Here is a 26,387-nt window from a genome sequence, read left to right on the forward strand (position 1 = left end):
GTGGAATGAGCAGCTGTTCTTGCAATAGACAGACAATGGGTCCACTCACCCACTTTCAGGGTTAGCACCTTGTTCCTCCCAGAGGGAGGGCAGACACATGCCACCGGGGGAGACATGGCTGGCAGCACTTTGCAACTGACATGTCCTTCACAGGATGGTGGAAGGCAGGAGACCAAGGTACAGCTGCTTCACAAAATACATAGTGAGGACCGGCACCAGGTCTGTGGAGAACCTGGCCCAGGCAGCCTGGCACTCAGAAGAGAAATGCTGGGCAAGGCAGGAGCTGCAGCTGCTTTGCCTCGTGGTGGGGCTCTTTAAAGTGTTGTGCCATTATTATTATTCTTAAATAATTTAAAACTGAGACTGGCACCTGTAGCTGTGGACCCCAATGCTTGCTGGGCCCTGCTAGGTGCTAATGCTACATCTGATTATGATTGCACTAAAGAAAATGCAAAGGTTGAGCTGGCGCTATAAGTTGTGTTTCTTATAGGGCTAGTAGACCCCTGGGCACGAGACACAAGAGAACTATCAGTCTCCTTCACCAAGAACTTTTTGTAATCACAACCAAATAATTTTTTGCAATCACAACCAAATAACTCAGGTAATGGGACTGAGAGTGCCCATAATATGGAATGTACAGTAGGTGTCATGATCTGTTAATGATTTACATGACAGTAGAACAACATCTACAACAGTAGGTGTAACAGGGGTGGGTTCTGGAGACATAGCAAAAAGTCAGTATTTCAAAGAACAATGGAATATGAACTCTTTGGAGCAGGGGTCAGCAAACTAAGGGCCGCGGGCTGGAATCGGCCCAACTGCCTTCAGGATCTGGCCCACAGATGGTCCGTGGATTGGCGTGGGGATTCTGATCATTCAGGCTGTGCCATTCCCTCCCTTCTCCCTCACACACCACAACGGCGCCTCCTCCCGCCCTCCTCCTGGCTTCTCCCCGCCCTGCCTAGAGGAGGAAGGGGGCTGGACTTTGTTGAGCTGCAGTTGGCTGAACACCATGTTAAGCAGCCCCTCTCCAGAGCCAGCCCTTTTGCGCTGCTCAGCATCCGGCTGCCACCAGCCCCTGCCACTCGCAAGGCACAGGTAACCTATGTCCTTTTATTTCAAATGCATCTGTGGAATCTTTGTGGGGCCTGTGGAATGCTGTGTCCTTTTATTTAAAATGCATCTCTGTGTTATATGTGGGGCCTGCCTGGTGTTTTTACATGTGTCCTTGCATGGAATGTTGTGTCCTTTTATAAATTAAATTAATTTTAATTTATTATAAATTAAAATGCATCTCTGGGTCTCCTTATACAGGGGGTTGTCGAATACACTGAAGAATGTGGTATATGTGACACTATTTCTGAGCACTGACTTTTTGTATTTTAGTTTAGTAGTCACTATTGCTGGTACGTTGTTTTTGTAGCTCTGTATTTATTGGTATTTGACTAATAGCATAGGGATGCGGGTGGCACTGTGGGTTAAACCACAGAGCCTAGGGCAGGGGTCTGCAACCTTTAAGACAAAAAGAGCCACTTGGACCCGTTTCCAAAGAAAACAACAACTGGGAGCCGCAAAACCATTGCATGCGCACCGCTGCCCTCCGATCTGACAGCGGACGGGAAGGTGACGTCGGGACGGTGTGTGACTAACGCACGCACTGCCCCCATGCGGCGTCACAGCCAGTACAGCGCCCGCCTCAGTGGGGAGTGTCGGGGCACACAATGCGCCTCCTCCCCTTGCTAGTATCTGCCCCGGAGCCGCGGCAAAGGTGTAAAAGAGCCACATGCGGCTCCAGAGCCGCGGGTTGCTGACCCCTGGCCTAGGGCTTGCCGATCAGAAGGTCGGCAGTTCGAATCCCCGCGACGGGGTGAGCTCCCGTTGCTCGGTCCCTGCTCCTGCCAACCTAGCAGTTCGAAAGCACGTCAAAGTGCAAGTAGATAAATACCGTATTTTTCGCTCTATAGGACGCACCGGACCATAGGGGGGGATTTTTTCCCCTTGTTCTCCCCCTCAAAAACAAGGTGCGTTCAAGAGCAGGTCGGGGAACAGAGCAAAGGCTGCGCGCAGCCTTGCCGTTGCCCCCCGAGCTTGTGGGGCTGCTGGTGGGGGAAAGCATACATAACATAAGAAATGTAATTAATATAATTGAATATTTGTCTAGCGGGAAGGAAAAACAAGCTATGCTAATTTTTGTGGACGCTGAGAAGGCCTTTGATAATATCTTTTGGGAATTTATGTTAAAGAATTTAGAACATATGGATGTGGGCCAATCTTTTTTGAGTGGTATACAGGCGATATATTCAGAACAGAGAGCAAAACTAATTGTAAACAATGTCATAACAGAAAATATTGCCATCACGAAGGGTACAAGACAAGGATGTCCGTTGTCACCGCTGTTATTCATATCGGTTCTGGAGGTTTTTCTAAGAACAATAAGAAACAATGAAAAGATAAAAGGTGTAACAGTGGGTGGTAATCAATATAAGGTCAAGGCCTTTGCTGATGACTTAGTCATAACTATAGAAGATCCCATACAGAGTGTTCAAGAGGTGTTAGAAGAAATTGAGTACTTTGGTCAGGTGTCAGGCTTTAAATTAAATAGGAATAAAACCAAGATAATGGTTAAAAATTTAGATCAAGAAGTGATAGAAGAAATACAGCAACAAACAGAAATGAAAGTGGTTAAAAAAGTAAAATATTTAGGGATTACGTTAACTCCCAGGAATATTGACCTATTTCAAAATAACTACGTACCTACTTGGAATAAAATCAAATGTGATTTAGATGTATGGACAAGGATGAGACTATCGTTATGGGGAAGAATCGCAACGATAAAAATGAGCGTGCTACCGAAAATGTTGTTTTTGTTTCAAACAATACCAATAATTAAAGGTGTGAAAATATTTAAAGAATGGCAAAGAACAGTGTCAAGATATATCTAGCAGGGCAAAAAGCCCAGAATTAAATTTAAGATATTGACAGATGTAAAAGAAAGAGGAGGCTTTGCCCTGCCAGACTTAAAGTTATATTATGAAGCTTCTTGTCTTTGCTGGTTAAAAGAATGGATAAAATTAGAAAACACAGAATTGTTGGATTTAGAAGGATATGATAATAGATTTGGGTGGCATGCCTATTTATGGTGTGATAAGAACAGAGTGCACAAAGGTTTTGGAAATCATATTTTTAGAGGAACGTTAATCGAAGTGTGGAACAGGTACAAAAATCTATTAGAGCCTAAAACTCCAATGTGGCTATCGCCATTGGAAATAATGAGTACGAAAGGGGTCAATATGACAGGGAATTGGGCCACATATGAAAATTTGATAATCAAAGAAGGAGATAAGTGGAATCTGAAACCATATGAAGAGGTTAAAGATAAGGTGAATGTTTGGTTGCAATATTTCCAATTGAATGCAATGTTTAAAAAAGACATGCGAGAAAAAGGTTTCTTAGGGAAAAAATCGAGGTTTCAGCAAGAAATCTTGAATAGTGATGTAAAAATATTGTCAAAAATGTACAAATTATTACTTGAATGGCACACAAAAGATGAAGAAGTAAAAACGGTTATGATTCAATGGGCCAAAGATTTTGGTTACAATATACAATTAGAGGAGTGGATTAAACTTTGGAAAGAGGGAATGAAATTCACCGCATGTACTACGATAAAGGAAAACGTTATGAAAATGATATTCAGATGGTATATAACTCCTGTGAAACTTGGAAAGATGTTTAAAGTTAGTAATAAATGTTGGAAATGTCAAGAGAAAGAAGGGACATTTTACCACATGTGGTGGGAATGTAAGAAAGTGAAATGCTTTTGGGAAATGATTTATAATGAGATGAAAAAAATGTTGAGATACTCTTTTGTAAAGAAACCAGAAGCATTTTTACTTGGTATAGTAGGGAATGATGTTGGAAAGAAAGATGTGAAGTTATTTAGATATGCAGTAACAGCAGCCAGAATTTTGTTGGCCCAAAGGTGGAAACAGGAAGAAATGCCAACGAGGGAAGAATGGAGAATGAAATTGATGGAGTACGCAGAAATGGACAAATTAACTGGGAAAATTCGAAACCAACGTGATCAGAGATTCACCGAGGACTGGAATAAATTTACAGAGTATATGAAAACTGTGTGTGATCAGGAAATAACGCTTGTTGGATTTCAAGAAGCTTTGTGAAAAAATAAACTGGAATGTCGCTTAAAAGAGATGATAAAATAGGGAATGTCAAAGTGCAACATAAATGTATGAAATGTGAGAAGTTGTGATAAATATGAAAATTGTCAGATAGGCTGATGGAAGTCAAAAAGAATGTATAAGTTAAATTGGATGTTAAATTATAAATGAATTGGTTATTGGAAATTTGAATAATTTTTTTTTTTTTTTTTTTAAGTGCAAGTAGATAAATACCGTATTTTTCGCTCTATAGGACGCACCGGACCATAGGGGGGGATTTTTTCCCCTTGTTCTCCCCCTCAAAAACAAGGTGCGTTCAAGAGCAGGTCGGGGAACAGAGCAAAGGCTGCGCGCAGCCTTGCCGTTGCCCCCCGAGCTTGTGGGGCTGCTGGTGGGGGAAAGCAGCGCTTCCCCCCCAACCTCAAAGATCCCTGGAACCTTTGGAGCGCAGCTTCGGGGACAGCCTTTCAAGCCTCCGCAGGGCGGCGGAGGCTTTGCGCAGCTTGTGCGCAGCGCCCCACTCCCCGGACTTCGGGCTGCAGGCAGCTGTCCGCAACTCCCGCTGGGCTCTGCAGGCTTGCAGATAGCTGCCCCTAAGCCCGGGGTGCACAGTGCCGCGCTCCCCGGACCTCGGGCTGCAGGCAGCTGTCTGCAAGCCTGCGGAGCCTGGCGGGAACTCCCATGGGCTCCGCAGGCTTGCAGATAGCTTCCTGAAGCCTGGAGAGTGAGAGGGATTGGTGCGCACCGACCCCTCTCGCTCTCCAGGCTTCAGCGAAAGCCTGCATTCACTCCATAGGACGCACACACTTTCCCCCTCCATTCTGGTTTGCCAGAAGCGGCTTAGTCATGCTGGCCACATGACCCGGAAGCTGTCTGTGGACCAACGCCAGCTCCCTCTGCCTATAAAGTGAGATGAGCGCGCAACCCCAGAGTCATCCGTAACTGGACCTAACGGTTAGGAGTACCTTTACCTAATAGCATTTTTCCATCCCTAGGAAATCATGTCAAGTAAAAGAAAAGTTGACTCTGAGTGCAGGGTTTTCAACAAACAGTGGACTTTTGATTACCTTTAGACTGAAGACTGATTTATTTAGTACACTGTGTCTTTCAGGACGTACAGTTACACATAGTACTGAAGAAATTGGGGGGGGGGGGAGGATTGCATCAACATTTGCAAAACTCCTCGAAAAAACTACATTATTTTTCATTGGCACTCGACGAAAGCACTGATGTTCATGATTCTGCACAATTTCTAATTTTCTTTTTTTTTTTTGAAAATAATATTTATTACTTTTCCAACAATTTAAATACAAAAAAGAAAAACAATAAAATACAATACAAAAACACTACATAACACTAACACATTAAACTAACAAAACAAAACAGAAACAGTTTAAAACACATCAAACAGTTTCAGTATCTTATCTTTCATTCACTTATTTCAGCGACCTCCTCACACCTCCCTTTTTGTATTCCACTTCTGTTAATTGTTTCAGCAATTCCTTTCCACCTTCCTCTGTTTTCAATCCTATAATTATCTTAACACATTCTAACCTTATTTTTTCCTTTAACACTCTATTAATCTATTTATACTTAATTCCTTATAGCATTTCTACTAAAGCCATATAACTTCATTCCACCATTTTTCTATAGCTCATTAATTTTACAATATTTCTGTAAATAATCTTTAATTTTTTTCCAATCTTCTTCCACCAACTCTTCTCCCTGGTCTCGGATTCTGCCAGTCATTTCCGGTAAATTCCATATAGTCCATCAACTTCATCTGCCATTCTTCCCGGGTGGATAAATCTTGTGTCTTCCAATACTTCGCGATGAGTATTCTTGCTGCTGTTGTTGCATACATGAAAAAAGTTCTGTCCTTCTTTGGCACCAATTGGCCGACCATGCACAGGAGAAAGGTTTCTTCAGGAAGGTATATTTAAATACCTTTTTCATTTCGTTATAAATCATCTCCCAGAATGTCTTAATCCTTGGGCATGTCCACCAAAGGTGAAAGAATGTACCTTCAATCTCATTACATTTCCAACATTTATTATCGGGCAAATGGTAAATTTTTGCAAGCTTGACTGGTGTCATGTACCACCTATAAATCATTTTCATTAAGTTTTCTCTTAGGGCATTACATGCCTTGAATTTCATACCCGTGGTCCATAACTGTTCCCAGTCAGCCATCATTATGTTATGTCCAATATCTTGTGCCCATTTAATCATATCAGATTTCACCATTTCATCCTGAGTGTTCCACTTCAATAGCAAGTTATACATTCTTGACAAATTCTTGATTTTTGAATCTAACAATTCTGTTTCCAATTTTGATTTTTCCACCTGGAAGCCAACTTTTTTGTCCAAATTATATGCCTCCATTATTTTGTAATAATGGAGCCAATCTCGCACTTTGTTTTTTAATTTTTCAAAACTCTGCAGTTTTACTCTGTCTCCATCTTGTTCCAAAATTTCCCAATATTTCAGCCATTTGGCCTCCATATTGAGTTTATTTAGCACACTGTGTCTTTCAGGATGTACATTTACACATAGTACTGAAGAAATGGGGGGGGGAATTGCATCAACATCTGCAAAACTCCTTAAAAAAACTACATTATTTTTCATTGGCACTCGACGAAAGCACTGATGTTCATGATTCTGCACAATTTCTAATTTTCATTCGTGGGACAAATGATAATTTCAAAGTCACAGAGGAGCTTGCTGCACTACAAACCATCAAGGGAACAACAACAGGAGAGGATATATTTGAAAAAGTTTGCGAAACTGTGCGTGATTTGGAGCTGGACTGGGCTAAAATAGCCAGTGTGACAACTGATGGTGATCCTAGCATGATGGGGTCTATGAGAGGAGAGGTTGCACACATTAACCAAGAGATGGACAAACACGACTTCCGGGTTGGCGCCTCCGGCAATGGCTGAGCTCCAATCGGGAGGAACTTACTCCATGAAAAACAGGGTCTGACCGCCACGGCGAAGGCGGAGACCCATTGAAATCACAGGTGGAAGAAACCTGTGAACCTGGGATTCGGCTGGCACCTTTTGCGCCTCCCCTACTCGCGGGGAAACCCTGTTTAGGAGATCCGGAGTGACGTGGGGTGAGCGGCGCGGTGCTTTGTTTTTTTTTTATAATATTTTTATTAAGTTTATGAAATACAGAAAAAAGAGATAAAGACAGAAATAGAAAATACAGTAGAGAAATTACAAATTTCCATAATCCTTTTTTCCAGCACATCTATTGGACTTCCCCACATCCTCCAAACCCTGCATTCTCTGTAATACAAAACATCAGCAATTTGTTAACTTATTTCAAAGCTTATTGTATCTTTCATTTTATCATGTTGCCTAATTTCAAAACTATTGTAACCCAAATCTTATATGTTTTAGCTTAAACATAATAGTTATTTCATTATTCCACCTCTGACTTCTTGTACCTTAATTTCCATTTCATTAATTTACCAATGCTGAAGCTAGAATTTTTAAAAAGTGCATTTTTTAACATTCATACAACTTGTAATGTTTTTTCAAATAGTCTTTAAATTTTTCCCAGTCCTCCTCGATTGTTTCTTCTCCCAAGTCTCGGATTCTGCCAGTCATTTCGGCCAGTTCCATATAGTCCATCAACTGTGTCTGCCATTCCTCCAGCGTGGGTAAATCTTGTGTCTTCCAATGCTTAGCAATCAGGACCCTTGCTGCTGTGGTAGCATACATAAAAAAAATTCTATCTTTCTTAAGTACTCTCTGGTCTACAATGCCCAGAAGAAAGGCCTCCGGTTTCTTAGGTAAGGTAAATCTAAGTACCTTTTTTAGTTCGTTATGAATCATCTCCCAAAAGGCCTTCACTTTCGGGCAAGTCCACCAGAGATGGAAGAATGTCCCTTCCGCCTCTTTACATTTCCAACATTTATTGTCAGACAGGTGATATATCTTAGCAAGCTTGACTGGGGTCATGTACCACCGGTATATCATTTTCATAATATTTTCCTTCAAGGCACTACATGCCGTAAATTTCATTCCGGTGTTCCATAACCTTTCCCAGTCTTCAAACATAATGTTGTGCCCCAAGTCCTGTGCCCATTTTATCATGGCGGATTTGACTGTCTCGTCCTGTGTATTCCATTTAAGCAGCAAGTTATACATTCTCGAAAGTAGTTTATTTTTTGGCTCTAACAATTCTGTCTCTAATTTCGATTTTTCCACCTGGAATCCAACCTTTTTATCCACTTTAAAAACCTCCTGGATTTGAGCATAGTGCAACCAATCTCGCACCTTGTTTTTCAATTTTTCCAAGCTCAGCAACCTCCAATTGTCTCCAGTTTTTTCAATTATTTCCCAATATTTAGGCCAGTAGGCTTCCATGTTAAGTCTCTTACGTGCCTTGGCCTCCACCGGTGAGAGCCACCTCGGAGTCTTACTCTCCAATAAGTCCTTATATTTTGTCCAGACCATCAAAATTGCTCTTCTGACAATATGGTTTTTAAACAATTTATGAACTTTAACCTTGTCATACCACAAATATGCATGCCACCCAAAAGCATTATCAAACCCCTCCAGATCTAGGACATCAGTGTTTTCCAATAGAATCCAATCTTTCAACCAGCAGAAGGCTGCAGATTCATAATATAACCTCAAGTCTGGCAGGGCAAATCCCCCTCTTTCTTTCGCATCAGTTAGTATTTTAAACTTTATTCGGGGCTTTTTGCCCTGCCAAACAAACTTGGAAATATCCTTCTGCCATTTTCCAAAACATTCCACTTTGTCCACGATCTGCAGGGCCTGGAACAGAAATAACATTTTCGGCAATACATTCATCTTTATAGCTGCTATTCGGCCCAACAAGGAAAGTTTCAATCTTGACCATATTTCCAAATCTCTTTTAATTTCTGACCAGCATTTCTCATAATTATCTTTAAACAAATTCAAATTTTTGGAGGTCAGATACACCCCTAGGTATTTTACTTTTTTAACCACATTTAATTCCGTTTCTTTCAGGAACTCATCTGTTTCTGTAGTTGTCAAATTTTTTGCTAGAACCTTAGTTTTTTGCTTGTTCAACTTAAATCCCGCCACCCGACCAAAATCAGAAATTAATTCTAACACTCTTTTAGTACTAGAGACTGGCTCCTGTAATGTTAATACCAAGTCGTCTGCAAAAGCTTTCAGTTTATATTGTTTCACTCCGACCTCAATTCCTTGTACAGACCGGTCCTTTCTAATCATGTTCAATAGCACCTCCAGGACTGAAATAAACAATAGGGGGGATAGGGGGCACCCCTGTCGTGTCCCTTTTTCTATTTTGAACTCCTCTGTCACCACATTGTTAACAATCAATTTAGCTTTTTGCTCTGAATAAATTGCTTCTATTCCATTTTCAAACCCCCGCCCCACTCCCATCCCTTCCAAATTTTTCTTCATGAACATCCAAGAAATGTTGTCGAAGGCTTTCTCCGCATCAATGAAAATTAAAACCGCTCTAGTATTAAGATTTGTTTGTAGGAGTTCCAAAATGTCAATAATATTTCTTGTATTATCAAACAAATGCCTACCGGGGAGAAAGCCGGCCTGGTCCTTATGGATCACTTCATTAAGCACCTTTTTAAACCTACTTGCCAAAATATCCGCAAAAATTTTGTAATCCACGTTTAGGAGTGAGATGGGGCGGTAGTTCTTAAGCTGGGTCTTTTCAGTTTCTTGTTTAGGTATCAATGTGATGAAGGCTTCTTTCCACGTCTCCGGTGCCTTCCTCCCCTCCATAATCTGATTACAGACCTCCATCAAAGGTTGTATCAAATAATCCTTCAAAACCTTATAGTATTTGGAGGTAAGTCCATCAGGACCTGGAGATTTGCCTAATTGAAGATTCTGGATGGCACTTTCAATTTCTTGCTGGGTGATATTACTATTCAGGATGGTTCTCATTTCTTGAGTTATTTTTTGTAATCCATTAGTTTTAAGGAATTGATCCATCTCAAAGTCTTTTTGTGGCCCTTGTGAATAGAGTTCTTTAAAATATCTCTGGAAACACTTTCTAATTTCCTCGGGTTTCTGAACCATTCTCCCTTCAATCTCTAGATTTGTAACTGTGTTAAGTTTTTGTCTCTTTTTCAACTGCCATGCTAGCAGTTTCCCACACTTGTTTGCTGATTCAAAGGATCTTTGTTTCATCTGTTTAATTTTCCATTCCACCTCCTGATTTATCAATTTCAAATATTGTGCCTGGAAAAATTTCACTTCTCTGAGCACTTCCACCGACTTAGGCCTAGATCTTAATTTTTTCTCTCCTTCTCTTATTTTCTCCAATATCTTCTCCTTCTTTTCATTCCAGAGCTTTTTCTTAATCGTATTTTGTTGTATTAGAAACCCTCTCATAACTGCTTTACTTGCGTCCCAGATTGTTCTTTTTTCCACAGTGGTGTTTAAGTTTATTTCAAAATAGTCCTTTAAAGTTTTTTGGGCCTTCTTAACAATCTCCTGATCCCTTAATAAGGTGTCATTCATTTTCCATCTAAAGGATCCGGTTGTGTTTAGTCTCAATTCCACTTTCAATGCATTATGGTCGGAGCAGGTTTTTGGGCAGATTTCCACTTTTCTAGTCTTAGGTGCCAGTCCTCTAGTTGTCCATATTTGGTCTATTCGTGTCCATGTCAGATGAGCTTCAGAAAAGAAAGTTCCTTCTTTTCCTAAGGGGTTCTTAACCCTCCATATGTCAATTAAGTCCATATTGTCAGTCATTTCAAAGAAAGTTTTAGGTAGTCTGCCATCTGTCGTTATGTTAGCACTTTGTGACTTATCCATGTTTACAGATACAACCCCATTCATATCGCCCAACATGATGATGTTGTTATAGTCTAAGTAGTCCAGCATAATCTCATGCAGCTTCCTAAAGAATTCCGATTTTCCTTCATTTGGAGCATATATTCCTAATATCAAAAATTTTTCTCCTTGCGTCTGAATTTCAATCGCCAAAATTCTGCCATGTTCATCTTTAAATAGAAATTTCGGTGACAGGCTCTCCTTTGCATAAATCACCACTCCTCTTTTCTTGACTTTATCTGAAGAAATAAATTCTTGGCCTAATCTTTTATTGATTAACACTTTTCTATGAAGCCTTGTCACATGTGTTTCTTGCAGGCAAATAATGTCCAATTGTTCTTTTTTCAAAATATGAAATACTTTTCTTCTTTTTTCCGGAGAGTTTCCGCCATTTATATTCCAGCTAAGAAGCTGCAGAGACATCCTGGTTTAATTGGTGGGTCTTACAATGGGGTGTCTAGGTTTTCCTCCGGTCCCGGAGGTGGTGGTGCTGGTCCAGATCCAGACAGTGTAGGTTTTGGTGGTGGTCCCGGTGGTGGTGGTGGCCAAGAAGCTGCAGCTCCTTTTTGGAGGTCCTCCTCGTGGTCGTGTAGGAACTTCTGCTGATCCTCAGGTGTTTTGATTCTTACTTTCCTTTCTTTATAAGTAAATGATAGTCCTTGTGGAAACTCCCACCTATAAGGAATTGCGTTATGTCTTAACAATTTGGTCAGGTCTGTGTAAGTGGTCCTAAGATCCAATAGATGTTTAGGTATATCTCTGTAGATTTCAGCCTTTTTACCTTCTATCTCCAAGGATTTTTTAAAATGTAGGCCTAATATCTTATCTCTTTCCTCTCTTGATCTCAAAATAACCAAACAGTCTCTAGCCTTATCTTTCTTTACCAATCTTCCCAGTCTAAAGGCCGTCACGATTTTGAAATCTTTATCTTCCTCAATTCCCCAGAATTTGGAAAATAGAAGTGTCAGAAATCCCTCTAAGTTGCCTGGCTCCAATTCTGGGATGGCCCTTAACCTGAGATTATTTTCCTTACTTTTCAATTCAACCAGTGACAGGTAGGCTTGTTGTTCCCCTACCTGTCTTTTCAGAGGCCTTACTTCCCCCTTAATCTCATCAACTTTTCGGTTTGCCTGCTCTGCTTTTTGATTGGCTTCCACAGCTAATTTATAATTTTCAGCCGTAGCTCCTTGCAAATTGTCAATTGCCTGAGTATGCTGGGAAACCTGCTCAGTTAATTTACCAATAGAGGATGTAGCTTGGTCAATTTTTGTTGATTGATTGTCCACCTTTTGGTTTAAAATTGCCAGTTGCTCCAAAATTTGTTTCAGGACTGATTCAGATCCTCCAGTTGCCATATCTTCTGTGGCAGGCTGCTCGATTTCCACCTCCTGTGCTGTTAGCACAGTTGGGACAGATGATCTGCGTTGATGAGTTAAAGTTGTTTGAACAAGTTGCACAGATTTCTTTTCTTTTTCTTTTTCTTTAGCTTTGGCTGCTCTTGTTTTCCCTGGGCCGCTCATTCCACACCTGCCTCAGTTCAAGGTCAAATTGTCTTTTATTCCATGAGAGAGACAAGTTCAAAATATAAACAATTAAACCACAAGAAGTCTCAATAAAATACAGTTCCCAGGCCTCTATGTCTCCACATTTGTAATAATGTAATAATTATTACTGAAGAAATGGGGGGGGGGAATTGCATCAACATCTGCAAAACTCCTAAAAAAAACTACATTATTTTTCATTGGCACTCGACGAAAGCACTGATGTTCATGATTCTGCACAATTTCTAATTTTCATTCGTGGGACAAATGATAATTTCAAAGTCACAGAGGAGCTTGCTGCACTGCAAACCATCAAGGGAACAACAACAGGAGAGGATATATTTGGAAAAAGTTTGCGAAACTGCGTGATTTGGAGCTGGACTGGGCTAAAATAGCCAGTGTGACAACTGATGGTGCTCCTAGCATGATGGGGTCTATGAGAGGAGAGGTTGCACACATTAACCAAGAGATGGACAAACACGACTTCCGGGTTGGCGCCTCCGGCAATGGCTGAGCTCCGATCGGGAGGAACTTACTCCATGAAAAACAGGGTCTGACCGCCACGGCGAAGGCGGAGACCCATTGAAATCACAGGTGGAAGAAACCTGTGAACCTGGGATTCGGCTGGCACCTTTTGCGCCTCCCCTACTCGCGGGGAAACCCTGTTTAGGAGATCCGGAGTGACGTGGGGTGAGCGGCGCGGTGCTTTGAATCGACCGCTTCTTTCACGGAGTGAAGCCGCATTGCTGTTGCTGGAGAGCGCTGACTTTTTCCTGTGGACAATTGGATTTTAAACAACTACCCGTGAGTAGAATGAAAAATTGGATTTTTAAGTATCTTAATTCGGCGCCGAAGCGGGAAGGTCATAAACAGGAAGTCCGCCTTCCGCTTTTGTAAATAGACTGAAGCAAAGACATTACAAGCTAAAGCCTTTGAAAGCCTTCGATAAAAGATTAAATTTCCATTGGTTAAAAATACAGAACCCCCCTTGGAGGCAGGTGAAGAGGGGGGAAGCTTTGAATTGAACTTAGTAAGCCTACAGGAGTGAGGGGAAAATCAAATCACCTCAGCTCTGAAACTGGGAACGGGTTGCCAGATGACATTTGGGGAAAGTTCGTTGACAGAACGGATTTGACAGCTAGTTGAAATAAGAGCAAGATACTGTTTCCATTGTCCTCTTCTGCATTCAAAATGGAGGAAAAGTAACCGAAAATTGAAACTTTGTTTATTGCTTGAGCTGTGCTTGAAAGAACTCATACAAGTGGAGACTGTTTCCCTCTAGAGGGAGCTTTTGAAACTGTTACAGGAGTGTAACTGGGGGATCTCCAGCTGCAAGATAAGGATTCTGAGAACCAGTGATTGACCTTGGACTATTCAAAATGTTGATAGGAGAAGATATTGTGACTCTATTATGTAAAATAAGTCATTCGCTGGAAGAGCTTAATAAAAAGACGGATGCCACGACTTTTAAAGTTGATAACTTGGAACAGAAAGTGACTAATTTGATACGAGAAGAGAGCACCAATACAGAAATAATTCAAGACTTGGCACAGGAACCTACTTTGGCAGAACAAATGGTGGAGGAAAAGGAGAAAGTTGTTGTTTTTGAACCTAAAATAACACAAGTGGGACTCTTAGTTTTACAGAAGCAAATTGAGGACTATAAATTGAGGCCTTCTATGATTGAATATACAGTGGTGCCCCGCAAGACAAATGCTTCGCAAGACGAAAAACTCGCTAGACGAAAGGGTTTTCCGTTTTTCGAGGTGCTTCGCAAGATGAATTTCCCTATGGGCTTGCTTTGCAAGACGAAAACGTCTTGCGAGTTTGCTTCCTTTTTCTTAAAGCTGTTAATACCCAGGGAATCCGCGCACCGCAAGACGAAAAAATCACAAGACGAAGCAACTCGCGGAACGAATTAATTTCGTCTTGCGAGGCACCACTGTAGAAAAAGTCAGAATTTCGAGGATTGGTTCCCGGTTTGGACTGAAGAAGGAAAGTCGGAATGATCCCTCTATCCAGGGATTAATTGATTTTTGGGACATGGACTTGGAGGAGATTGAAGGTTTGGGGGCCTTTGGATTTGGAAGAATCTTGAAATACGACCTGAAATACTTTATTGACCCTAGCATCAACTATGGAAATCTGGCTGAACTGTCCAGAAGGAATAAAAATATTGTTAAGATGGAGTTTTCTCGAGATTTGCTCTCTAGCATCAAAGAATATGAAGGAGATCGGCAGAAGGGACCTGGAAAAGAGTTAAGAGCCTCGGACATAAGATCCCCAGGTTGATGGACTATATGGAATTGACGGAAAGGACTGGCAGAATCCGAAACCAGGGAGAGGAGTTGATGGAAGAAGATTGAAAAATTTAAAGTTTATATATAGAAATATTGCAAAATTAATGAGTGATAGATAATTGGTGGATTGATATTTTATGGATTTAGCAGAAATGTTATTTGGAGGAAAGAAACATTGTAAAATTAATATCTGTTAGAAGGATGTTGGAATAATATTATATGATTTTAGCAGGAATGATATAAAGGATTTGGGAATAACTGACTGTTAATTGGTGAAAGGAGGAAAAGTAAAGTTACATTATATTAAGACAATTTACAGGACAAAAATTTTAAAAGAGGGAAAGGATTTGCTGAAATGGATAATTGACGTAGAATACAAAAAAGGGAGGTGGGAGGAGGTCAAGGAAATAAGCTAATGAAAGATTAGTAATGAGTAGATTTGATGCATTTTTCTTTGTGTTTTTGTTTTTGTTTAACGGATTCTATTTCTCTGTTTTTTCCCGTTTTTTATATATTGGGATGTGTTGTTTTGCTTTTGTTTAATGTGGCATTTTTTACTTTTTCTTTCTGTAATTTTTGAAACTTTAATAAATATTATTTTTTTTAAAAAAAGAGATGGACAAACACAACCATTCACATCCAATAGCCATACACTGCCTCATCCACCAACCAGCACTGTGTTGTAAAAAATCACTGAAGTGGGACTCTGTCATGAAAACTGTGGTATCTTGTGTTAACTTCATTAGAGCTCATGTACTAAACCACTAAACTGTACTAAACCACTAAACTAAACTGCCAACCTAGCCATTCAAAAGCACATCAAAGTGCAAGTAGATAAATAGGTACTGCTCCGGTAGGTAAACGGCGTTTCCGTGCGCTGCTCTGGTTTGCCAGAAGCGGCTTAGTCATGCTGGCCACATGACCCGGAAGCTGTACACCGGCTCCCTCGGCCTATAGAGTGAGATGAGCGGTGCAACCCCAGAGTCAGCCACGACTGGACCTAATGGTCAGGGGTCCCTTACCTTACTAAACCACAGTTTCAGGAATTTCTGTCTAAGTTGAATGTTGAACATGAAGATCATCCGTACCACACAGAAGTCTGTTGGCTGAGTCGAGGAAGAGTTCTGAAATGTTTTTATGACTTACTTCCACATGTTTATGATTTTATGCTTATGAAAAACGATAAAGTACCAGAGCTCAAAGATGCAGAATGGAAATGGCTGCTTGCCTTTCTGACAGACGTAACAGAAATACTCAACACTTTTAATGTTCAACTTCAAGGAAGGGGGAAGCTCATCTGTGATATGTTTTCACATGAAAGCGTTTCAAGCAAAATTAGACCTTCTCATTAAACAAGTGAAGGAAGAAAACTTCTGCCATCTCTCCACAACTCAAAACCTGTTGGCGGGAAAACCACCAGTTGCATTCCCAAACGAAACGTGTGGATTTACTGGAAATTTTGCAAAAGGAGTTTCAAACTCGATTTAAAGAGCTTCACATCCATGAGCAGGGCATACAGCTTTTCCGGAACCTATTTTCTTTTGACGTTGAAACTGCTGATCCAATTTACCAAATGGAATTGGTCGAACTACAGAATTGTGACTCTCTGACACTTTCAAATCAAGCAGCCTCACAAATTTCTATGCATCTTTCCCCTCTGAGACGTATCTGAATCTCAGGAACCATGCACTCAAATTTGCAACCATCTTTGGCAGCACCTATATCTGTGAACAGACTTTTTCCCAAATGAAACATCTGAAATCTCCAACTAGAACCAGACTAACTGATGAATACTTGCATCACTTGCTATGACTAGCAGTGACAAATATGGAACAGGATATCAACCATCTCATTAGCTAAAAGCAGGCCCATACTTCCCATTGAATTATTTATAAGTTTATTTATGTTGATTAAAATCGTTCTTCATTTTAAATATTGTAGTTTTTCCTGTTTTTTGTGCACTACAAATACATTAGCAGTGTGCATAGGAATTTGTTCATTTCCGCCCCCCCCCCAAATATAGTCTGCCCCCCGCAAGTTCTGAGGGACAGTGGACCGGCCCCCTGCTGAAAAAGTTTGCTGACCCCTGCTTTGGAGCGATGAACTCAGTCTTCTTGACACGACCTGCACTGAACAGCATAGAGCAGCTCATTCTCAGGTTTGTCTTCTGAGGCATCAGCACACAAGTCACTGTTTCTTCTGGTGACCTGCTTGATTTTTCCCAGGCAAGTTGCAGTTTAGTAAAGGTAAAGGGACCCCTGACCATTAGGTCCAGTCGCGGACGACTGGGGTTGCACTGCTCATCTCACTCTATAGGCCGAGGGAGCTGGCGTACAGCTTCCGGGTCATGTGGCCAGCATGACGAAGCCGCTTCTGGCGAACCAGAGCAGCGCACGGAAACACCGTTTACCTTCCCGCTGGAGTGGTACCTATTTATCTACTTGCACTTTGATGTGCTTTCGAACTGCTAGGTTGGCAGGAGCAGGGACCGAGGAACAGGAGCTCACCCCGTCGCGGGGATTCAAACCGCCGACCTTCTGATCAGCAAACCCTAGGCTCTGTGGTTTAACCCACAGCGCCACCCGCGTTAGTTTAGGTTTAAATGCTGATAGAAGCCATACCATATGAACCAGACGGGCATGAAATCACCACTTTGCCTCTATCCAAGTGGCCCCAAACCTTCTTTCTGGATGTCTTTCCTAGGTCTGGCTGAGGGGAGTTTATCCGTGCCCTTAGTCTGATCAGGTACACCCTCCTATTAATTAGGGTCTCCTGCTACACCCAAAGGTTGGGGGTTAGGGTCAAGTCTGTATGAAAGATGCATGAGGGTTTGGAGTGGGTGAGAGTTGAGTGAAGGTTGGGTTAGGGGATTAGGTTGGGGTGGGGTGAGGGTTAGGGCTGGGGTTGGGGTAGGTTTAGAGGCAAGGGTGAGGTTTAGAGTTAGTGTTAGATTTGGGTTAGGCCTGGATTTAGTGTGATGGTTATGGGTGAAAGTTTGTTAGGATGGATGTAGAGTTTGGGTTAAGGTAGGGGGAGGGGCTGGGGTTAAGTTAGGAATAGGTTTAGCAGGTTAGAGTTAGGGATTGGGGTGAGTTGACGGTTAGGGGGTTTAGGGTTGGGTTAGGGATTAGATTCGGATTCTGTACAAAAATATAAATAGAAAGTGCTGCTGCACTGGGGGGACAAAAGGCAACTAGCCATTCATTATTTATGCCTGTAACCAGGTTGCAGGAACCATGTGGCGAATAGCTTTTCTATCCCAATTTCTAAAACTGCCAGGAAGATGTGTGTTGTTCATCCATTTTGTATTCTAAAATTTCTACCTTTTTATTAATGATTAGGAACTCTGTCACATGCTCATTACAATCCTTCTTGGATTCAAGCCTCAGATTAAAGAAATCTCTCACAAATATACAATGCATACGCTTGTGAATCCATATGCTTTTTCTAAGTTTTGGAGCATCTTTGCCTCTTACCTTCTTTGGTGTAAATCATCTGGGGCCCTGTGAAATTTCTGAAGATGATAAACACTGCTCACTTGTTTTGGTTCCCTCAGGACTTTGAGTCTTCACCTCTATCGGGTTTTGATTTCTTAATACATTAAAAAATGCAAAAGGAAAAAAAAAAGCTTCCAAAAATTTTTATTTTTTAAATGCACAAATAGAATGCAAAAATGCTAGTATTTCAAAACTTTCTCAGGATGCAAAAAACAAAAATTCAAAAATCAAAAAATCCTGCCTGTACAGTGGTACCTTGGTTCTCAAACTTAACCCATTCTAGAAGTCCGTTCCAAAACCAAAGCGTTCCAAAACCAAGGTGTGCTTTCCCATAGAAGGTAATGCAAAATGAATTAACCCAATTTAACATGAATTTTTACTATCTAACGAGACCATTGGTCCATAAAATGAAAACAATAAACAATGTACTGCAGTCACACAATCCAGCAATCAGTAGCTGAACTAGGTTCCACACAGACACAAAAACAAACAAAAAAGCACCGCAAAAACAAAAACGCAAAATAGCAAAATCAGACAGACCTCAGCATAACACTCAAAACAGAAGTGTGGCACTCAAATTGGAAGCGTAACACTCAAAACGGAGCACATTCAGCACATTCGCAAACTGGAGCACTTACTTATGGGTTTGCAGTGTTTGGGTTTCAAGTTGTTTGAGTGCCAAGTTGTTTGAGAACCAAGGTACCTGCATTGAATTTAAAGCATAGAGAAAAAACGAGAAGCTTGATCCTTTTACAATAGTTTGGCTGTGTCACATCACATCACTGCCATCTATTGGCCAAAGCAGAAATTGCAACAGTAAAACTTGTTTAAAATTCATTTTTTTAAAATCGAAAAATGCTCAAAATCTCTCAAAAATACTTTTAGCTCTGAGATTAAGCTACCATATGACTGGGGCCATGACTTTTTGATAGGGAGTTAGGTAGATATTGAATGCTTTACAGTATGGTTACCAGATTTTCTTCAATGAATCCAGGGACACTTTCCCCCCCTTTTTTAAGTTGAGTAGCAACAGGGAGTCTGTAGTGGGGATGGTGAGGCAAAAGATCCTGGGCCCAAGCACACATGCATATGGTATAAAGGTGCAAAGCCTTTCTTTCACACCCTGTGCATCATAAATGAGCAGAGTTTTTTAAAAACTGGGCAAAGGCCGCCTGCCACCAACTCCCAAGCCTCCCCCAATCAGTCAAAACAAAGGGGGAAGGGGGCAGGAGATCTGTACCACTGGACATCCCTGGTTCCCCTTCGGCAGTGGCGGCAGCAGCCGCAGTCAGCAGCCCGGAGCCAGCCTGGTAGCACAGTCGTCTCACCAGCCAGGGCTGAGGCCGGCGCTACCCGTTTCCTGGGGACAGATCTGCAAATCCAGGGACTGTCCCCAGGGACATCTGAGAACCCTACTTTACAGTGATCCCTGCTACCCACATGCATTTACACAGTAACAATGGGACCACAGGTACCAGGTTCCGCCCAACTTTTGGGTGGGTGTGCAGGCCCATGTGTGTGATGTCACACAGTGAGAAGATGCCGCAAGGCCTGGCGCTGCTGTGGGAAGGCTTGATGGGGCCAGCCACAGGCCGCAAAATATTGAAAATGGGGGGGGGGGGAGGAGAGAGAATGGAAGGCCCTTGGCGCCACCTAGATGGGGACCCTGATTGGGGCTAACGGTTGTGCAACTTGCCTTCCAATCCGTGAGGCTTGACTCTCTCCTCACGGCCTCTTGCAAGCAGAGTTTAATAGTTTGCACAGCAATACAGAGGCAAATCAGGCAGTGAAGCATCTATGAGAAATTGTCTGCATTAAATCTCTGACACAGGTGACCTCACTTTTTGGACCAGAGTCCTGGCGGGGAGCAGCTTCATGGAACAAGGATCCCATGGGGCAATATTGCCTGCCAGTAGATGGAGAGTAGGGTGCTGTAGTAGTAATAATTAATAAGAATACTAATAATTTTATGATTTGTACCCCGCTTTCTAGCTGTTTCCCCAGCCACTCTGGGTGGCCTATAGTAGATATAAATACATAGTAAGACCTCAAACCTTAAAAACTTCCCTGAGCAGGGCTGCCTTCAGATGTCTTCTAAGAAGAGTCAAGAGTTGACATCTGAAGGGAGGGCACCAGAAGAGTCTCCTTGCAGGGGGGAGGCCTCTGCCCTCTTGACGTGCCCCCGGCAGAATCTCATGCTGGCCCCGCATCGGGAGCCCCGTCCCCTTGGCCATCCTGCTCCGCTTCCCCTTTCCATCAGCGCTGCCGTGCGGCGTCTTTGCCGGGGTCTCCGGAGACAGCGGCCCTCCTCCGAGAGGGAAGCGGTCAGTCTCGGCGCCTCCTCCCACCGGCTCTCCGCTTACCCCCCCGCTGGGTTTTCCTTCTTCTGGGGGGCCCGCCCTCCGTCTTTTGTGTAGCAGCCGGGGGGAGTCGGGGACGTGTGGGACCGAGGAATTCCCCCCCCCCCCGAACCTGGGCAGCTGCGGGCCTGCGTCCCTCAAGGGCGGGCGCTCTGGGCGCTGCTCGGCTGGGGGAGGATGGGGGGGGGGCGGGGAGTGGCCCCAGGAGCTGCCTCTAAGGGGGAGGGTCCCCCCTGTGGGGTCTCGGGAGAGGTCTTCCGCTGTGTCTTTTGCAGTGATGCATCCCCCCCCGCCCCCGGCAGCCCCTCTCTTGGCCCGGCCATCCCCGCGGATTCCACCCCGACTGGGCTCCATTTCCCCAGCGGCGATGCGCTCTGGGTCCTGGGCCTCGGGCCCCCTTCCTCTCCAGCCTGAGGGACCCCCGGCGGCGGGGCGGGAGCGTCTCCCTCGGGTGCTGGGGAGAAAGGAAGCCCGGCGGCAGGCCGAGGCAGGATTGTCCCCTGCCCCGAGGGGAGGGCGGCGGGCCGGCCCCGGATCGCGGAGCGAGAGCAGCCGCCGCCGCCGCCGCAGCCCCGCGCGCCGCCGGGGAGAACCTGGCCGCGCTCGGCGGGAGGCGCGGCTGCTCTGGCGGATGGGGCTTGTGGCCTGCGCGCCCCGGGGGCAGCCGCCCTAGAGCCCGGTGGGGAGCCCGATGCCCCGTGCAATTCCGGCCCTCTGGGTCAGCGGATGCAGCGCAGCTTTGGCCTCCCGCCTCTGCACACGACCCCACGCGCTGCACCGGTTGTACTTCGGCCTTTGAGACGCTTTGCAAGCGGAATCGAAACCTCGCAGGGAGTCAGTCATCTGCAAGCCTTCTTGATTGGCCGAGAGCCCTATTTCGTTTGCATAGGACGCACCCATAATGCTACACGGCGGTTTTCCTTACCTTTGATGCAAGAATCGAACTAAAAAAACCCGAGATATTTTGCTTCTATAACGTCTGGATGCAAGTTTTGATATTTGGACGAAGTCGTCGTTGTAATTATCCTCAGAATCCAGTTGGCTTTTTGTTTACGGGTCCGGGGGGTGGGGGGGGGTGGAAAGAATCATTCACCATAACCTTTGTGTCGATATAAAGTACAGGTATAAATACATTTTGAGGCACTCAGTAGTTTTGGCTGGTCCGATTGCAGTGGTACTTATAATTAATTGATCACAGTCAGTTACAGGTTTCTTTGTTCTTTCTCCACTCCCACTGCTTCACTTGACCAGTCTTTTGCCTTGCAGCGCCTACAGAGAGATTTGCACGCCTAGCTCAAGAAGATCTGCCCAAATCAGTTCAGGATCAACTTGTAGAGCAGCACAGGGGACCCCGAGGGTCATCTAGCCCAACCCCCTGCAATGCAGGACTCAAATTATTGGGAGTTAACTGAGGTATGATGCGGGTTAAGTTGTGGCAGGAACTGGCAGCCTGTCCTGCTGTTGGATCTTCCCACTGAACCCGTCTCCCCCCCCCCAGCACTGCTAACTTATGGTTTTAGAGCTACTAGTCGGCAACCTTATCTGATGATGTCCACGCTCCAACCAGGTGGGAGGAGCACCCGTAAATGTGTACACACGCTATTTCTGGCGCTCCTCCGACCCAGAAGTGCACCAGAAATAGTGTATGCACATGCGCACGGGCGCTTCTCTGTCCCACATGCTTTGTTGTTGTTTAGGTGCTCATCAGTGGTTCCTCTTCATCCTGGAGAAGAGTGACTAGTGGGGTGCCACAGGGTTCTGTCTTGGGCCCCGTCTTATTCAACATCTTTATCAACGACTTGGATGATGGACTCAAGGGCATCCTGATCAAATTTGCAGATGACACCAAACTGGGAGGGGTGGCTAACACCCCAGAGGACAGGATCACACTTCAAAACGACCTGGACAGATTAGAGAACTGGGCCAAAACAAACAAGATGAATTTTAATAGGGAGAAATGTAAAGTATTGCACTTGGGCAAAAAAAATGAGAGGCACAAATACAAGATGGGTGACACCTGGCTTGAGAGCAGTACATGTGAAAAGGATCTAGGAGTCTTGGTTGACCACAAACTTGACATGAGCCAACAGTGTGACGCGGCAGCTAAAAAAGCCAATGCAATTCTGGGCTGCATCAATAGGAGTATTGCATCTAGATCAAGGGAAGTAATAGTGCCACTGTATTCTGCTCTGGTCAGACCCCACCTGGAGTACTGTGTCCAGTTCTGGGCACTACAGTTCAAGAAGGACACGGACAAACTGGAACGTGTCCAGAGGAGGGCAACCAAAATGGTCAAAGGCCTGGAAACGATGCCTTATGAGGAACGGCTAAGGCAGCTGGGCATGTTTAGCCTGGAGAAGAGGAGGTTAAGGGGTGATATGATAGCCATGTTCAAATATATAAAAGGATGTCACATAGAGGAGGGAGAAAGGTTGTTTTCTGCTGCTCCAGAGAAGCGGACACGGAGCAATGGATCCAAACCACAACAAAGAAGATTCCACCTAAACATTAGGAAGAACTTCCTGACAGTAAGAGCTGTTCGACAGTGGAGGTCTTTAAGCAGAGGCTAGACAACCATATGTCAGGAGTGCTCTGATGGTGTTTCCTGCTTGGCAGGGGGTTGGACTCGATGGCCCTTGTGGTCTCTTCCAACTCTATGATTCTATGATTCTAAGTACAAGTAGTTTCAGAGCTGATGAAGCGGCTAGGCCAAAGCCGAATGGACGCTCAGTTGCGGATATGCCTGGAAGCGAAAGGAAAGTCCAATGCTGTAAAGAAAAATATTGCATAGGAGCCTGGAATGTAAGAACCATGAACCTGGGTAAGTTGGATGTGGTCAAAAATGAGATGGCAAGAATAAATATTGACATCCTGGCATCAGTGAACTAAAATGGACGGGAATGGGCGAATTCAGTTCGGATGACCATCATATCTACTACTGTGGGCAAGAATCCCATAAAAGAAACAGAGTGGCCCTCATAGTCAACAAAAGAGTGGCGAGAGCTGTACTGGGATGCAATCTCAAAAATGATAGAATGATCTCAATACGAATCCAAGGCAGACCTTTTAACATCACAGTAATCCAAGTTTATGCACCAGCTACTGGTGCTGAAGAAACTGAAATTGAGCAATTCTATGAAGACTTACAGCACCTTATAGAAGTGACACCAAAGAAGGATGTTCTTCTCATTATAGGGGATTGGAATGCTAAAGTAGGGAATCAAGAGATAAAAGGAACAACTGGCAAGTTTGGCCTTGGAGATCAAAACGAAGCAGGGCAAAGGCTAATAGAGTTCTGTCAAGAGAACAAGCTGGTCATCACAAACACGCTTTTCCAACAACACAAGAGACGACTCTACACATGGACATCACCAGATGGGCAGCATCGAAATCAGATTGATTATCAAGAATCAAATCCGTTTATTGTGAGGACCATGCCTGTGCACAAAAATCAACACTACAATAGTTAAAAATATTAAAATTCATTACATACTATGCCAACAAAACCATCTTCCCACAAAATAGAAAAGGAGGGAAAACGGGCAGCAAGTTAAACAGACGATGAAGGGGTCTTTACATTGTCGACCATAAATCTTTCCCTGGCTTTCATGGCCTTCATAACAAAGACCGCTACCACATGGGTAATGCGTGGGTTTGCATCAACTAACAAAAATTTTACTCTATCTTCAGGACTGGTTATAGAGTTGGGTATAATTTGCAGCAATGCGTCTCTAAAGCCCGAGTAAATGGGGCAATAGAGGAAATAATGTGTAAGATCCTCTTTAATTTTCATAAGGCAAGGACATAAACGATGTTCAACTGGGGTTTTTGTGTATCTACCGGTCAGATAAGCAGTTGGCAATGTTTGAAACCTTGCCATGGTGAAAGCTCTCCGAAGGGTGGGATCAGTGATCTCCACCAAGTAGTTGGCACAGGTTTTGACTGCTTTTACTCGTGGGAACCAGTAGGAAAACCCAGAGTTTTTTATCTTGGTGGAGTCCAAAAAGGCGTCTTTTTCAAACATCCATTCCCGAACTTTATCAGGGCTCCACAATTTGAGAGTGTTAAACTCAGGTAGGTTGTATCTGGATAGAATGTCTAGTAGACTTTTATGCCAAGTGATATTATATTGTAATGATACAAAGGCTTGTTTAGCCAATAGGGTGTTCGGGGCATCTATGAGGTTGGTGAAAAAGCGCAGGAATCTTAAGTGGGCCCTGGCAGACACAGAAGGTAATCCTACTTCCACTCTTAGGAGAGCTGCCGGAGTACTCTGAGGGAGGCCTAGAATTCTTCTGAGATAAAAATTTTGGAAGATTTCAAGCCGTTCTAACAGCTTCTGGTTCCATCCCCAGAGTTCTACTCTGTATAACATCTGTGGAATCACTTTTCCAACAAAAGTTTTTAGTGCCGGGGTCACCAGTTGCCCTCCCCTCGAATAAAAAAAGCTGAGCAGAGCACCAGTTGTCCTACGTGTTAGAAGGGCTACAGTCTTGAAGTGGGCAAGCCAGCTAGATGTAGCTTGGAAAGTGATACCAAGATATTTAAAGAGGAGACATTGTTCAATTTTGTGTTCATCTAGAGACCATCTAAATGTGTGGCGAGTTCTAGTAAATACTACAATTTTTGTTTTATCATAGTTTATTTTTAGAGAGTTTTGGGAACAATAAGCTGTGAGTCCCTCCAGCATGCTGAGTAGGCCCCTTCGGGTGAGTGCCATGACCGCCATGTCATCAGCATATAGCAGTATATTCAGGTGTTTGCCTTCCAGGGCAGGGGCTGATGACTTATACTTTGCCATATGTTGAACAATGTCGTTTATATAGAAATTAAAGAGGAACGGCGCTAACAAACAGCCCTGTTTAACCCCTTTCCCCAGTGGCAGTGGGTCAGTATAATTGCCTGACATCCCAGTTCTGATTTTAACTGTGGTGTCTGAATGTAACTCTCTAAGTATTTTTAGGAGTCGTCTATCAATATCTGTGTCATATAGTTTTTGCCATAATTTGTCCCTACAGATTGAGTCAAAAGCGGATGTGAGATCTACAAAAGCCACAAAAAGTTTGCTCTTATGTGTCTTTGTATACTTATCTATCATTGTCTGTAGTACCAAACATTGGCCTATTGTACTATGGCCCTTTCTAAACCCTGCCTGTTCCGGATTAAACAAGTTAGAGTGGTCAGCCCAGTCAGCCAATTTATTTAGCAGGTGGCGAGTATAGAGTTTATACACAATGTCCAGGAGACTTATGGGGCGATAGTTTGAGGGGTCTTGGGGGTCTCCCTTCTTATAGATGGGGGCTACCAGGCTCAGTTTCCAGTTTTCTGGGATTTTGCATGTATCATTTATTGCCGTAAAGAGTTGGGCCAAAAAAACAGCCCACCACTGGGCATTTAGTTTAAGCACCTCAGGGGGAATCATATCTTCACCGGGAGCTTTGCCATTCTTGAGTGTTTTAATTAGCTGTAAACATTCTGATTCGGTAACAGGATCCTAGCCCTGCATGCACACGAAAGCTCATACCAAGAACTGACTTAGTCGGTCTTTAAGGTGCTACTGGAAGGAATTTGTTTTGTTTTAACTATGGCAGACCAACACGGCTACCTATCTGTAACCATTAATAGATCGTTATTAATAGAAGGAAACTGGCTCGGTTTAGCAATGTTTGGAGCTGAATATA

General features: G+C 43.4%; 1 long non-coding RNA gene across 1 annotated transcript in view; it reads right to left on the reverse strand.

Annotated features, from left to right (window-relative positions):
• The window catches only part of LOC309344766, a 117,329-nt gene extending 96,741 nt beyond the window's left edge, over positions 1-20,588 (reverse strand). Inside the window, exons 1-2 of the long non-coding RNA XR_014157873.1 lie at positions 20,401-20,588; positions 17,159-19,049 (exon numbers count right to left, since the gene is read on the reverse strand). This is a non-coding gene — a long non-coding RNA (uncharacterized lncRNA). The remainder of the gene's footprint in view (positions 1-17,158; positions 19,050-20,400) is intronic.
• Positions 20,589-26,387: the final 5,799 nt, after the last annotated feature.

The sequence above is a fragment of the Podarcis erhardii genome, assembly GCF_964252035.2.
Source record: "Podarcis erhardii genome assembly, chromosome: 6".
NCBI lineage: Eukaryota > Metazoa > Chordata > Lepidosauria > Squamata > Lacertidae > Podarcis > Podarcis erhardii.